Below are 15,177 nucleotides of genomic sequence, written 5' to 3'. Positions count from 1 at the left end.
TTAAAAGAACTGCTCTTTGTCAAGGGCAGACACCTCCCCCTGGTCCCTGAGTGGGTCCTGCAGGGGAAGCAGCCAGCAGGGTTTGCCCCTTGGGCAGTGTGCCTTGTGCTTGGACCCACAGGCCATGGCCCTTGGGGATGAGCTTGCAGGAGAGCCCCTCTCCTTCTGAGAGGAGGGAGACTTTGTGGCTTGGGAACCTGGCCTGAGGTCCTTTTCTCAGGGGCTGAGCCACTCCCAGGCTCAAAGCTGCAGTGACACGCCAAGCCAGTGTGTAGGTCCTGGGCATTGTGACCTCAGCTGTTCTGCACCCAGAGAGGCAGTCCTCCTGACCTCACCTTGGCCAGTAACCTGCACAGGACAGTGGCTTAGTCACAGGGGCCCGTTGTGCAGAGGCTGGGAAGTTGAACACTCTGGCCGCCTCCACCATGTCGGCCAAGAGGGCAGAACTGAAGAAAAATCTGGTGAAAGGGAAACACTGCTGGGCCACGTGGGGCGTCTGCACTCCCAGTGCATGGAGATGTGGGGGTGTGGGGTACAGAGAGTCCCCTGTGAATCTCGACTTTTCTTTCTCTCTCTCTCTCTTTTTTTTTTTTTAACATTGGTCAGAGTAGATATTTAATTCACTATTGAAAAATGGAAGCAGCGGGAGTTCCAATTGTGGCTCAGTGGTAACGAACCTGACTGGTATCCATGAGGATTCGGGTTTTTACTGGGGTGTGGTAAATAGACGACTGAAGGAGAGACAGTGATTTCACATGTTAAAAGAACTGCAGTCTGAAAGCTTTCAGTGGAAGTCCATGAGACACTCCCCAAAGTAGCCCTTAAAAGAAATGCAGGAGTTCCCATCATGGCACAGCGGAAACGAATCTGATTAGGAGCCATCAGGTTTCGGGTTTGATCCCTGGCCTCGCTCAGTGGGTTAAGGATCCGGTGTTGCCATGAGCTGTGGTGTAGGTCACAGAAGTGGTTCAGATCTGGCATTGCTGTGGCTGTGGTGTAGACCTGCAGCATTAGCTCTTATTAGACCCCTAGCTTAGGAACCTCCAAATTCTTTGGGTGTGGGCCTAAAGGGACAAAAGACAAAAAAAAAAAAAAAAGAGAGAGAAATGCAGCAATGCACATGGGACCCTCACAGCCCCAAGGTCAGAGGACAACTGGAGCATCCATACAGAACTGTACTTGTTTCTAATCTACTCCTACCAGGGTCTCACATAGAAGAGTCACGTCTGTGTAGGAGAAAGCGACTGAGGACTGAGAGAAGAAGCTGACTGACTCTCCTTCTATCAGAAGCAAAAATCAGCCAAGAAAGAAGGGAGTTTTAACTTTGAATGTGTTTTGGTTTTAATATTTCTCTAACTGGCCTGGAGTGCCACCCTAGTTTGTTATCCATTTTTAAATTAGGTCTTGCTAGTTCAAGCTTCCTGGCTTTTACTATGTGATTCACTCAGGCCACTTCCTTTCCTCTTGTGCTATGCTTACTAAAATCCTCTGTATCTCCAAGGTACATCTGAAATGATATTTCCATTGAGAAATCTTTTTTCTTCCTTCAGGTCGAAATTCACTTACTTCATCATATTTTTATACAGCATATTTATACATTATATATCACAGCCTGAACAGCCTGCTAATTCACAATGTTAAGTACTTTCTTGCCATCAAATTACAAGGTTCTTTTTAGAAGCCATTTTAAAGCCTAGGAACATCTTACATCTTCCTCCCCCATGCTCACATCTTGTACTTACTCTACCCATAATCTTTTCCAATGCCTTGCATACTGTAAGTACTTGATTAAGGTTAAACTTAACTGAAATTTTGAAGAGCAACAAAGCAAGTATTGAGGTTCTTGCTCAGTTTGTTCTTAAGAGCCAAAAATATGTGATCTGATCAGTGACTTGGTGACTTAATATTTAGTCATGATTTTTAGGAGTTCCTGTCATGGCTCAGTGGAATTCCTGTCGTGGCTCAGAAGTTAACAAACCCAAGTGGTAACCATGAGGTTGCATGTTCAATCCCTGGTCTCAGTGGGTTAAGGATCTGACATTGCCAGGAGCTATGGTGTAGGTCACAGTTGCAATTCATATCCCAAGTTGCTGTGGCTGTGGTGTAGGGTGGTAGCTATGGCTCCAATTTGACCCCAAGCCTGGGAACCTCCATATGCCTCAGGGGCAGGGGGAGCCCTAAAAAGACTAAAGCCAAAAAAAAATATTTTTACAATCTAGACACATACAAGTCATACTTGATAAAGTAGCAAATATATTATAAAAACTGGTAAGTATCATGTGGTTCAGGAAAAGGAAAAATCAACTTAATTTAAAGGACCTAAGGAATGTCCTCATGGAAAATTGATTTCACTTTAAGGATGAGTAGAATTGGAATGAAAAGAGAGGAAGAAGAAGGATTTTTTTGTTGAGGGAAGCACAAGCCAGTTAATGAAGCAGGTACACAGTGGAAGAGTGAAGGGGTGCACATGGCCAAGAGATATGAGATGAAAGGAAGACAGTAAGGTGAGAGGTAAGATACAATCAGACTGTGGGAAATCTGGAATACAAAAACAAGGAAAATGGATTTGTTTGAAAACTAAGAAAGGCATTTCAAATTCTTGAGAAGGGAAGTATAATATTTTCTATTGATTGGAAAAAACATGTTGAGCACTACAAAGTGCCACATGCTGTCAAGGTAGTGAAAATACAGGAATGAACACAACAGAAAAATCACTCCCCTCCTAAGCCTATATGCTAATGGCAATGGTGGGGAATAGGTAAATAATTATAAATGTACTAACAGATAAATATATAATATATTGAGGAGTGATTAATAAAATGAAGGGTAAAAACAAAGAAAAAAATGTAGCTAAGGTAAGCTGAAAAGAAAAGCTAACCATCTCAGTTATTCGAATGTGGGATTAAATAATGATATGAGAGTTTCCAGAGAGGTTTCTGCAACAAAGAGAGAACAATCAGTTCACAGATGTCCTTGTAATGAGCCTACTGTATCTTTTCTCTCCTTTCAAAACTGTAAGCATTTTCATTAAACCATATCAATTCCTCCACTAACAGGTCAAACTAACAGGTTGCTCTTTCCTTCTCATTTCACATTTATGCAGTATAAACACAATTTTTAAATGAGGTCGGTGACATAATAATCAGCAAAGTGACCATCAAATGACATTAGTGAACTTAGTGAAAGTAATTTATTTAAACCTCATTATTTCACAGTGTGTCTTTTTATGTTTTGTGGACTGAATCTCTCCACAGGAATATACAGATATCAGTGCAGGAAACCCCTTAGGATTTGATGAAAAATTTTAATTTTGCATCATAAGGAAAATAATTATTGACTCTCACCCATTTGTAGTTTCCTATATTTTCACTGTTTTGATCCCAAGTGTTTTAAACCAAGGTTTATAGTCTGAAATTTTTGGGGTCCTAATGCTGTAAAGCAAATGTGAGTTGCAACAAAACCCTTCTCTTTAGTGTAGTTAAGATAAGTATTCTAATTTATTTTTATTTTTAATATTAACATACACTAAACTTATTTACTGAAATATTTTATTGATTTTTCAAAATTTAATTTCTCTTAAAACTGAAGGCTATGGGAAGCTAGGATCAGATTCAAACTGCCACCCAAGCTGACTTTTTCTGATTAATGTAGGACTTCAAAATATACACATAAAGAAACAAAGTAACTCTATTATATTTCAGGCACTTACATTTCCCATATAATTTTCTAAATTTGCTAAATAAGTGGTTTTTATTTAATATTTTGAAATTAAAAGGAAAAGAAAAATTTCAGTTTGGGCCTGTAATTTGATGTTTTCACAAAGGAAAAATAAAATATTTTACTGCAAAATTTATATGATTAGACATAAGGTTAGATGATCACTAAAAATGGCAGAATATGGCCTTTCAAGGAAATCAAATGTTACTGTTAAAAACTGCATTAAGATGTAAAGAGTTTTCTCTTACTCAAGTGTTAGAAAAGAATAAAGCATAGAGGCAAGCTTACTTTTATTCATTAGCTTTTAGTCTACTGTGATATACTTCAGGAAAACATTACACAATTTCCTTAGAAACAGATAAATTGCAGATGAGTCAATTCAGATAAAAAAAGATACCTAAGTTTTTAAAACTTTATTTTATACATACATATATACATGTACTATTGAAAAACATTTGCATATAATAATGAATAAGTTTAATATAACATACTGATTTGAGACCTTTGTACATGGCAATACGTTTACCGCTGAAAAATAAGTTAGCACTCTGTCACATCACATAAGTGTCATTTCTTTTTGGTGAGAATAACTGAGATGTATTCTTAGCAATTTTGATTATTATAAAAATATTTTTATCTACATTCACACAACTATACATTAGATCTCAAGGACTTATTTTCAGCTTCAAGTTAAACTACCTTTCTCTCATTCCCACAATACTGTAACTTGGTAACCATAACTTTATAGTGTTTTCAAGAGCTTCACTATTTAGATACACAATATATCATACTATATTTCTCTTTATCTGTCTTGTTACAGTTAGCATGATGTCCTAAAGTTCCATCCATGTTGTCACAAATGAAAGGATATCATTCCTTCTCATGTCTGTAAAATATTGCATTTTATTTATATAACACAATTTTATAAACTCATCCTCTAATGGACTCATAGGTGTTTCTGTGTCTTGACCATTGTGAATAATGCTGCATTAAATACTGGGGTGCAGATATTTCTTTTAATTGTTTTCATTTCCTTTGAGTATATAGCCAACAGTGGGATTTGGGGATCATATTGTAGTTCTATTTTTAATTTCTTGAGAAATATCAACTTTGTTATCTGCAGTGGATGAATAAATTCACTTTCCCACCAAGAAACTATAAGCATTTACTTTTGTGCGCATCAGTGCCAGCTCTTGTTATCACTTGTCTTCTTAATGACAGGGATTCTGACAGCTGTAAGGTGATATTTCATAGTGCTTTTCATTTAAATTTCTCTACTAAAATTAGTCATGTTGAACATCTTTTCATGTGCCTGTTGATATTTGATTGTTTTTGGAAAAATGCCTTTTTAGTTCCTATGCATAAACCTATAAAAAGAGGTAACATATATTATACATAAGGCATTATATACTGTGTTTGATTGAGAAAGCATGTTTGACATTAGAAAAATGGATATCGGAGTTCCCATCGTGGCGCAGTGGTTAACAAATCCGACTAGGAACCATGAGGTTGCAGGTTCGGTTCCTGGCCTCGCTCAGTGGGTTAAGGATCCGGCATTGCCGTGAGCTGTAGTGTAGGATGCATACGCGGCTCAGATCCTGTGTTGCTGTGGCTCTGGCGTAGGCTGGTGGCTACAGCTCCAATTAGACTCCTAGCCTGGGAAACTCCACATGCCACCACGGGAGTGGCCCAAGAAATGGCAAAAAGACAAAAAAAAAATAGGATATCACTGTAGTCTGAGGTATTTAGTTAAAAAATTAAGTTGCATTATACATACATATTATATACACAGTATATATACTAATATATTCTATAGTATATAGTTTCATATTATATATACTACAGTATATACTATAAAACTATATGTATATTATATATTACATAAGATGCTTTGCATAAAGAATGGAAGTATTTAGATATCTGGACAAAAATCAACAGGAATGATGGTGTGGTCAGTGTTTATAGAAATTGATGTCTCACTGGTAAAAAAGATAAAGATATTATAATTAATACATATTTTATTCCTTAGCTCTATAAGTTTCCATACTTAATATTGAATTGTCCTATAATTAATTATTAATGACCTTCATATAATTCCTAGGATATAATTTATATACATTCTAAATAAAAATCTTATTGAATGTATGTTATTTTCAAATATTCACTCCATTGGGATAGTACATGAAAAATTTTTGCTCAATTTCAGTGTAACATATATATAAAGGAAAATGGATTTAAAATTTGTAATCCCAATTTGAAAACTGAAATTAACTTTGAGAACACTGAACCAAATACAGTTATCCCAGATTGGTAGGCTATACTCATAAAAACTCATAAAGACAAATAATTTTCACCTTGGGCATCCTCTCTGGAATTATGAAAATAGGCTCACAAACCTTTAGTTTAATAGTAGAGGTCATGAGTTCCCATCGTGGTGCAGTGGAAACAGATTTGACTAGGAACTATGAGGTTGCAGTTCAATCCCTGATGTTGCTCGGTGTGTTAAGGATCTGGCATTGCCGTGAACCCTGGTGTAGATCACAGACGTGGCACAGATTCTGAGTTGCTGTGGCTCTGGTGTAGTCCAGTGGCTACAGCTCTGATTGGACCCCTAGCCTGGGAACCTCCATATGCCATGGGTGTGGCCCTAAAAAGCAATTAAAAAAAGAGTTGAGGTCATAAGAGTAGACATTTTAGAGAAACAAATGTCCCCCAGGAGTTTATGTACCTGTATTACAGACAGAGTAGGATAAGGTTGAAGAAAAATCTCTGCTTATTTTGTAAAATAAAAATAGGAAAGGAAAATTATATACATTCTAAATAAAAATCTTATATCTCCCCATAGTTCCTCTCTCAACAGATAAGATAGAGATAACTGGGAATAACCAATCTCTGACCACTGAGTTTATCCTCACAGGATTTGCAGATATCTCAAAATTGAGGATCCTTCTGTTTCTGGTGTTCCTTACCTTCTATCCGAGAACCATGGTGGGAAACCTTGGTCTAGAGGCATTGATATACAGAGCATCGTCTTCACACCCCAATGTACATCTTTCTGGGTAACCTCAGTCTGATGGGTTCTTGTTGTTTTTGTGCCATTACCCCCAAGGTGCTGGAGAATTTCTTCTCTAAGAACAGAATGATTTCCCTCTTTGAATGAATGTTATGATTTTATTGTCTCTGCCTAGCTGAAAATGCAGATTCCTTTTTCCTGGCAGCAATGGCCTATGACTGCTATGTGGCCATCTGCAGCCTGCTGTAGTACCACACCATGCACCAAGAAACTGCATTCAGATGACCACAGAGACCTACATAGCTGGAAACCTGCATTCCATGATTCATGTTGGGCTTCTGTTTAGGCTGACTTTCTGTGGGCCTCATCAGATCAATCACTTTTTTTTGGTGATGTTCTTCCCTTACATAAACACTCCTGTATTGACCCTTATATCAACGAATTGATGATATTAATATTGGCAGGGTTCATTCAAATCTTCACTATTACTACAGCAATAATCTCTTATCTTTTTATCCTTTTCATAATCTTCACAATGAATTCCAACAAGGGAAGAAGGAAAGCCTTATTTATTCGTGCATCCCACTTTCTCTCTGTCTCAATATTCTATGGTTCTCCATTCACATACATTTTGACCAAATTCACGTAAAGAAGAAGAAAAAGATAAACCTGTTGCTCTTTTAATATTACAGTGGTTCTGCTTTTAAAACCTTTTATTTATAGCATAAGAAATAAAGAAGTAATAAAAGTTATGAAAAAATGATGATTTCATAATATTCAGAAATAAATATCATGACATGTTGACAACTGGTTTCAAATTGATTAAACTTTTATTCAAAATTAAGGAATACTGAGAAAGTGGAATATGGCCACTTTCTAGGTTCCACCAGGGGTGAACTAAATAATTACTCTTAAAGTCACAAATTGTGTCAGGGTGTTTTTACATGCACTAGTAACTAATTGTTTCAGAGTATAATGAGGTAAAATTTTCAATACATTCAACAAATTCTAGCAATAGAAGTCATAACATGTAAAGGGAGCCTCTGTTTATGACTCTAGGCAAATCTCTGGGATCCCAAGGTATAATCTTATATCCCCCATAGTTTGGTTCCCAATTATCAATCTGTTTTTAATTTATTTTTATTATTAAAGTATAGTTTATTTACAATACTATATTACTTTTAGTTGTTTAGCATAGCAATTCAGCATTTTTATAGATTATACTCCATTAAATATTTTTATAAGATAACAGTTATAATTCTTTGGGCTATATCAAATGTTAGTCCCTTCTTAAGCAACTGTGTGTGACACAAATAAAGCCTATATTTCAATTTGATGCTCAATTTTGAGTTGTTTAAGAGTACTACTGAATATGAATTTGTGCACAATACATACTCTCTAATCAAGGACATTTTCCTTTTTAATATTAGACAATTTTCTCTCAAGGTCTCTTAAATAGAGTTTCTGTGTACTGGTGATTTATCAATTGTAGTTGAAATTATGTTATTTATATTGACATAGCTAACAATTTAATATTTTCATGAAGTTTGGTTGTCCATTGTATATGACAAGTGTATTTTCTTAATAAATGTGCAATAAATCATTTTATCCTTCTGATATTACTACTTGTCTTGGTTGTTATTAGGAATACCACTAACCTGGACTGATTCCATTGTAAAGTACTGACATGTTTTTGGCATTACTAAAAAGTTGGAGGTGTTGATCAAGAACAATTGATGTAAAAAACAGTAAAATTTCTAAATATCTAAGCAAAAGTGTTTATTGATCCTAACATGTGCAAGTATAAAAAAAATTAACTAAGAAGCTATTTTCCATTATTATTAGTTACACACTAGTTAGATATTTCATATATATTACCTACCAATTAGATACACATGATTTTTAAGCTTCTCCTCAGTAAAAATCTCATACTTGAGTGCATAGTGAGGAGCTTTCCCAAGTTAATCCAGGTCCTAGGATTTAGCAAGAATCTGAATCAATACTGTCCTTTCCCCCACATGCTAGGGAGTTCAGAAAATGAAGATCTTTCTAGGCTGAGGGTATTTAGTTGATAAGTAGTATCAGAAGTAATCTGTGCCTTAAAAATGGGGGAAAATTTCACATTTAGAGAAAAACAGGATTGAATAAAACCGGACTCAATGTTTATGGAAATGAGTGTAGCACTGGGGATGGGGAATAGGGAGGTAAACCATGGGGCATAGTCACAAAGCTGACAAAACTATTGGTGAGAGCTGGTGGTAAATGTGGGAAAAAGTGGGGAAGCAGGTCAGGTTACTGAGAATCTTAAATTCCACCCTAAGGAATATGAATTTATCTTAGAGCTATCAGATATGTCTTCCAGGAGCCGAGTAATATGAACATATCTTTCTGAAACCACATCTTGCTACTGATTGGGAAGAGAGCAAAGCAAGAAGAATTTAGATGAGGAGAATTAAAATTGGATAAGTGGAGATGGGTGCACAGATGTGAGCAACACTTAAAGAAAAAATAGCAAGTTGAAAACATTGAATAATAAAATGAATGTCTATCATATTCTTATCAGTTTCAAACATGTCATACCTGATTGCAAATCACCAGTACTTTAAAAAGTATCTGATATACCTTAGCCATTCAATAAACATCTCTTTCAGTATGTTTTAATATAATTGCATACATTAATATGTAATAGGCTAATTATTTTATTTCTAATGTATTAATAGATAAGTACTTTAAAATTACTGTTTTTTTTCCTAAAATTATAATTACTGATAGATAGAATCAATACAAACAAAGCTGTTTAAGTTCCTAACATATTTTTTGAGCAAACAAATCTATAGACAAAAAAATTTTTAGATGCTCTGAATTAGATGGATGTTATATGTCCTGTATTCACTTTCAAGTCTAGTGATTATTTTTGGGTATTAGACTTGCATGCATTGATTTTGTCTCCCTTTTCTAATGGTACCAAAATTTGTGTTACATGTTTTTGCACCATTCATCCATAACCTTTTGCAACAATGAATCCCAGAGGTCTGTAAAGAGGAGATTATATGACATATTTGGGGACAATATGAAAAATGAAGTGATCTTCTAAAAGTTTCTGGGAAATATGTGTCCTTCATTTTAAAATACATCCACAAATTAAGTAGTGCTTCTCCCTCTGAATGTCATGGTGTCTGGGTATGAAATATGGTACTCTTTGACATCAAGAAGGAAACTAACCTAGAGATGAAATCAATACACAAAGAAAGCCTTTGCTAAGGGAATGACAGAAAAAACCCAGGGTCACTAGAATAAACACTCCTTCTGGTTTAAAAGCCAGAGTCACTAGAATAAACACTCCTGGTTTAAAAGCCAATAGACCTTCTTACTGTCTATGTTTGTTTGGAAAAGATGCTTTATTTGCAACTAAATAAACACTAAATAATATATTAATGTCTCTTTCCTAATTTTTATACCTATATACTGTATTATAAATCATCCTTAGACATATTTTAGCATTCAAACAACTTTTCAGCATTATTCATTGAATGATTCAGCACATCTATTATCTTTTACATTCAGTACTAAATTTTAATTCAAATTTAATTTCCAATTCCCTTTATATTACCTGAAAGAATTTCTTATATTATGTATAAATATGCCTCAGTCACCCTAGTTTACTGTCCATATTTTAATTAGGTCTTGTCTCTAGCTTCCAGGATATGACTATATGCTTAAATTAGGCTTCTTCTTTTCCTCCAGTGTGTCATTTACTAAAATCCTACTTAACCTGAAAAGTTAATCCGAAATGACATTTGGAAAGAAGAATCTTTTTTTTCCACATCTCCATTCATTTCCTTTATCATAATTTTGTATAGCACTTTAACTACTTTTTTTAATGACGCAGGCTGAATTGCCTTTTAGTTAGCAATACAAGTATCCTTCTCCCCACAGGATTATGAGCTTCTTGTCAGGAGCCATCTCTAAAACCTAGCACTTTTCCTGTGCTCATTCTATTCACCATAACTTCTAGCCTACTTTATTTATTTTTTCCATTTGTTTTTTTTTATCATTTTATATATATATATATATTGTACTGTACAACATGGTGACCCAGTTATACATACATATATACATTTTTTTGGTCACATTATGTGTTCCATCATAAGTGACTAGACAGAGTTCCCAGTGCTACACAGCAGGATCCCATTAGCTAATCTATCCCGAAGGCAACATTTTACATCCATTTATCCCAAGGTCCCAGTCCCTCCTACTCCCTCCACTTCCCCTTAGCAACCACAATTCTATTCTATTCTAATTCTGATTTCATTTTCTGTGGAAAGGTTCCTATGTGCCATATATTAGATTCCAGATATAAGTGATATCATGTGGTATTTGTCTTTCTCTTTCTAAGTTCAATCAGGATGGGAGTCTCTAGTTACATCTGTGTTGCTGAAAATGGCATTATTTTGTTCTTTTTATGGCTGAGTAGTATTCCCTTGTGTATATATAATATATACCACATCTTCCTAATCCAAACATCTATCAGAGGACATTTGGATTGATTCCATGTCTTGGCTATTGTGAATACTGCTGCAATGAACATGCAGGTACATGTGTCTTTTTTAAGTAGAGTTTGTCCAGATATATGCTCAAAAGTGGGATTGCTGGGTCATCAGATGACATGATACTATATATAGAAAATCCTAAGGACCCAACTCAAAATGTTCTTGAACTGATCAGCAAATTCAGCAAAGTAGCAAGTTATGACTAAAATTCAGAAATCAGTCACATTTCTGTATACTAACAATGAAATATTAGAAAAGGAATACAAAACTACAATACCTTTTAAAATTGCACCCCCAAAAATCAAATGCCTGGGAATACACCTGAAAAAGGAAGTAAAGTATTTAAATGTCAAGAAATATAAAACATTAATCAAAGAAATTAAAGAAGATATAAAGAAATTGAAAGATATTCCATGATCCTGGGTTGGAAAAATCAATATTGTGAAAATGGCCATACTACCCAAAGCAATCTACAGACTCAATGCAACCCCTATCAAATTACCCATGATATTTTTCACAGAACTAGAACAAACAATCCGAAAATTTATATGGAACAACAAAAGACGCAGAATTGCCAAAGCAATGCTGAGAAACAAAAAACAAACAGGAGGCATAACTCTTTCAGACTTCAGGCAATATTACAAAGCCACAGTCATCAAGACAGTGTGGTACTGGTACCAAAACAGACAGACAGGCCAATGGAACAGAATAAAGAACCTAGAAATAAACCTTGACACCTATGGTCAATTAATCTTTAACAAAGGAAGAAAGAACACAAAATTGGAAAAAGACAGTCTTTTCAGCAAGTATTGCTGGGAAACCTGGACAGCTCCATGGAAATCAATGAAACTGTTAACACACACACCATGCATGAATATAAACTCAAAATTGCTGAAAGAGTTAAATATAAGACAAGATACCATTAAACTCCTGGAAGAGAACATAGGCAAAACGTTCTCTGACATCAACCTTACAAATGTTTTCTCAGGTCAGTCTCCCAAAACAACAGAAATAAAAGCAAAAATAAACCAATGGGACACAATAAAACTGACAAGTTTTACACAGCAAAGAAACCACAATGAAAATAAAAAGACCACTTACAGAATGGGACAAAATTGTGTCAAACAATGCAAGGACAAGGGCTCAATCTCTAAATTATACAAGAAACTTATACAACTCAACAGCAAAAAAAGCCAATCACTAAGTGGAAAATGGGCAAAAGACCTGAATAGACATTTCTCCAAGGAAGATATACAGATGGCCAACAAGCCCTTGAATCAATGCTCAACATAGCTGATTATAAGAGAAATGCAAATCAAAACTACCGTGAGATACCACTTTACGCCAGTCAGAATGGCCATCATTAACATGTCCACAAATTAAAAGTGCTGGAGGGTGTGTGGAGAAAATGGAACCCTCCTGCACTAGTGGTGGGAATATAAGCTGGTGGAACCACTATGGAGAACAGTATATAGGTATCTTAGAAAACTATACATAGATTTAACCCACTTTATATTGTACATATTTAAGTTTAAACAGAACTGAAAATTTAAATATCAATGCAGTATATTTTGGGAATCTAACTCAGTTTGTTTCCAAGAGCCCAAAATACCTATGACATTTTCTCCTATTTATGGATATTAAGATAATACTTTTACGGTCAGTGCATAACAAGTTAAAAAGCGATAAAGTAAGAAATGCAATATAGCAGCTAATTATTAAGAAGAAGGAAAATCAATTTAATTTATAGGTTCTAGGAATGTCCCCATGGAGATCTGGTTTGAGATCAAGAATAAGTAGAACAGGTTGAAAAGACAGGCTGAAAAAGGTGTTTTAGTTGAAGGAAACTTTATGAGTAAATTAATGAAGCAAGTGTACAAAGGCATAGTGCAGGGATAAACATGGTCAAGGGTCATGTCCTGAGGGAAGAAGAAGAAATCAAAGTCACATGTAAAATACATACAGACTGTGGAGCTTCTGTAATACCAAAGTCCAAAAATGAATTTGTCTGAAAACTAATGAAAGACCATTTCAAATTATTGAGCAGGGCTGTATAAGTTTTTCTTTCATGTGACAAATATTGTTTATTGTTGTAAACTGCCATTTAATATCAAGGTGTTATAAATAAACTATGGACATAGCAGAGAAATCCTTTCCCTTTTAATCCTATATGCTAATGTTGAGGGAGGTGAAGGGGATGACTAGCTCTAATGTACTAGCAAGTAAATATGCAGTATACTGAAAATTGATTAGTGGCATGAAGTGGAGAAAAACAGAATAGAAGAGATAGAGGCAGCTGGATAATCTGAAAAGTAAGGAGAACTATCCAGGTAATCCATATATGGTACTAATAAATATCAGAGTTTCCAGTGATATTTTGCAAAAGCAAACTCACAGGTGACCCTGTGATAAACCTATCTAATCATCTTCCATAAACCATGTTAATTCCTCCAGTTAAAAAAAAAGCAAAAAATTCAAGCCAACATGAGACTCTTTCATGTTCAGATGGTTCATATGCAGAATTATCAACAGAAATTTGACATGAGGTCAGTTACATAATAATCAGGAAGTAATCATCAAACACTGTTAGTGACCTTAGTGAAGACAATTTTCTTTGACCTCATTATTTCACAGGGCATCCTTATGTGTTTTGGCAACTGAATCTCCCCAAAGAAATATGCTGATGCCCTTGAAGGGATATCCCTAAGGATTTGATGAACTGTTTTAACTGCTCATTATAAGGAATATAATTATCAACAATAACCTATTTGTTTTTGCCCATATTTTCATTCTTTTAATCCCAAATGATTTGTATACTAAGGTTTATATTCTAAAATTCCATGTCATTCAACACCATAAAGCAAACATGAGGTCTTACTAAAGTTTTTTTCAATGAAATCTAGATAAGAGAAGTATTCCAACTTTTTTAAAATTTTACTATCAGGATCCATTGATATTTACTTATCTAAAGTATTTTGCTGTTGTTAGATTGCAACTATTCAGTTATCTTTCTACATCTTCTCACAACTGAAGGCTAAACTGGAAAAATTAGAATGAGATTCACACTGCAAAATAATCTGACCTTGTCTGATTATAAGTTAGACCTAAATACACAGGTAAGGACACAAAGTTACTGTTTAAATAATTCAGGAACTTGTTTAGTGGAATAATTAAGTGAATAACCTTTAATATTTTAAAACAAACAAAGTTTTCAGCCAGGGTCTTTATTTTAATATTTGATTGTGGAAAAATAAAACATTCAACATTCAATTCATATGATTATACAAATCACCCGATATTCCCAGTACAGTGCTAAATAATGACAAAGATAACTACTTACAGAATGTTAAAAATCAGTTCTCATGAAAGTTTTATGATTTAAATGGCTTTCTCTTTTTCTAAATGTTATAAAATTTAATTATAAAGTTAACCTTACTTTTATTAGCTTTGAATCTACTCTGATATACTACAGAAAAATTTTACATAATTTTGTTAGAAACATAAACACAGATCAGTCAACTCAGATAAGAGATAACTAAATTTTTAATGATAAATATATTTATCACTGAAATATATTTGACATATAGCATTGCATATATTTAACACATTGATGTGATGCCATGGTAAATGGTAATATAATTGCAATTGGAGAATTATTTAGCAACCTATCATGTCATGTAATTGTCTCTTGTTTTTTGTGATGGGAATAATTGATATATAGTCTCATAACAGTTTTGAGGATTATAACAACATATTGTTTATATTCACCATAGTGTTTGCTAGATCTTCCAGACTTATTTATCTATTAGTTGAAAGTATATTCCCATAAACACTATCTATTTCCCCACCCTCAGAACCCTGTTAATCACTATTTAATCTATTTTTATGAGTCTGGGT

The 15,177-nt window shown here is 34.6% G+C and overlaps 1 pseudogene; it reads left to right on the top strand.

The window, feature by feature from the left end:
- Positions 426 to 7,493, top strand: LOC110256345 (annotated as a pseudogene).

The sequence above is a fragment of the Sus scrofa genome, chromosome 13 (genome assembly GCF_000003025.6).
Source record: "Sus scrofa isolate TJ Tabasco breed Duroc chromosome 13, Sscrofa11.1, whole genome shotgun sequence".
Classification (NCBI taxonomy): Eukaryota; Metazoa; Chordata; class Mammalia; order Artiodactyla; family Suidae; genus Sus; species Sus scrofa.
Note: the sequence above shows the minus strand (reverse complement) of the source record. Positions and strands in the feature narration are given on the sequence as shown.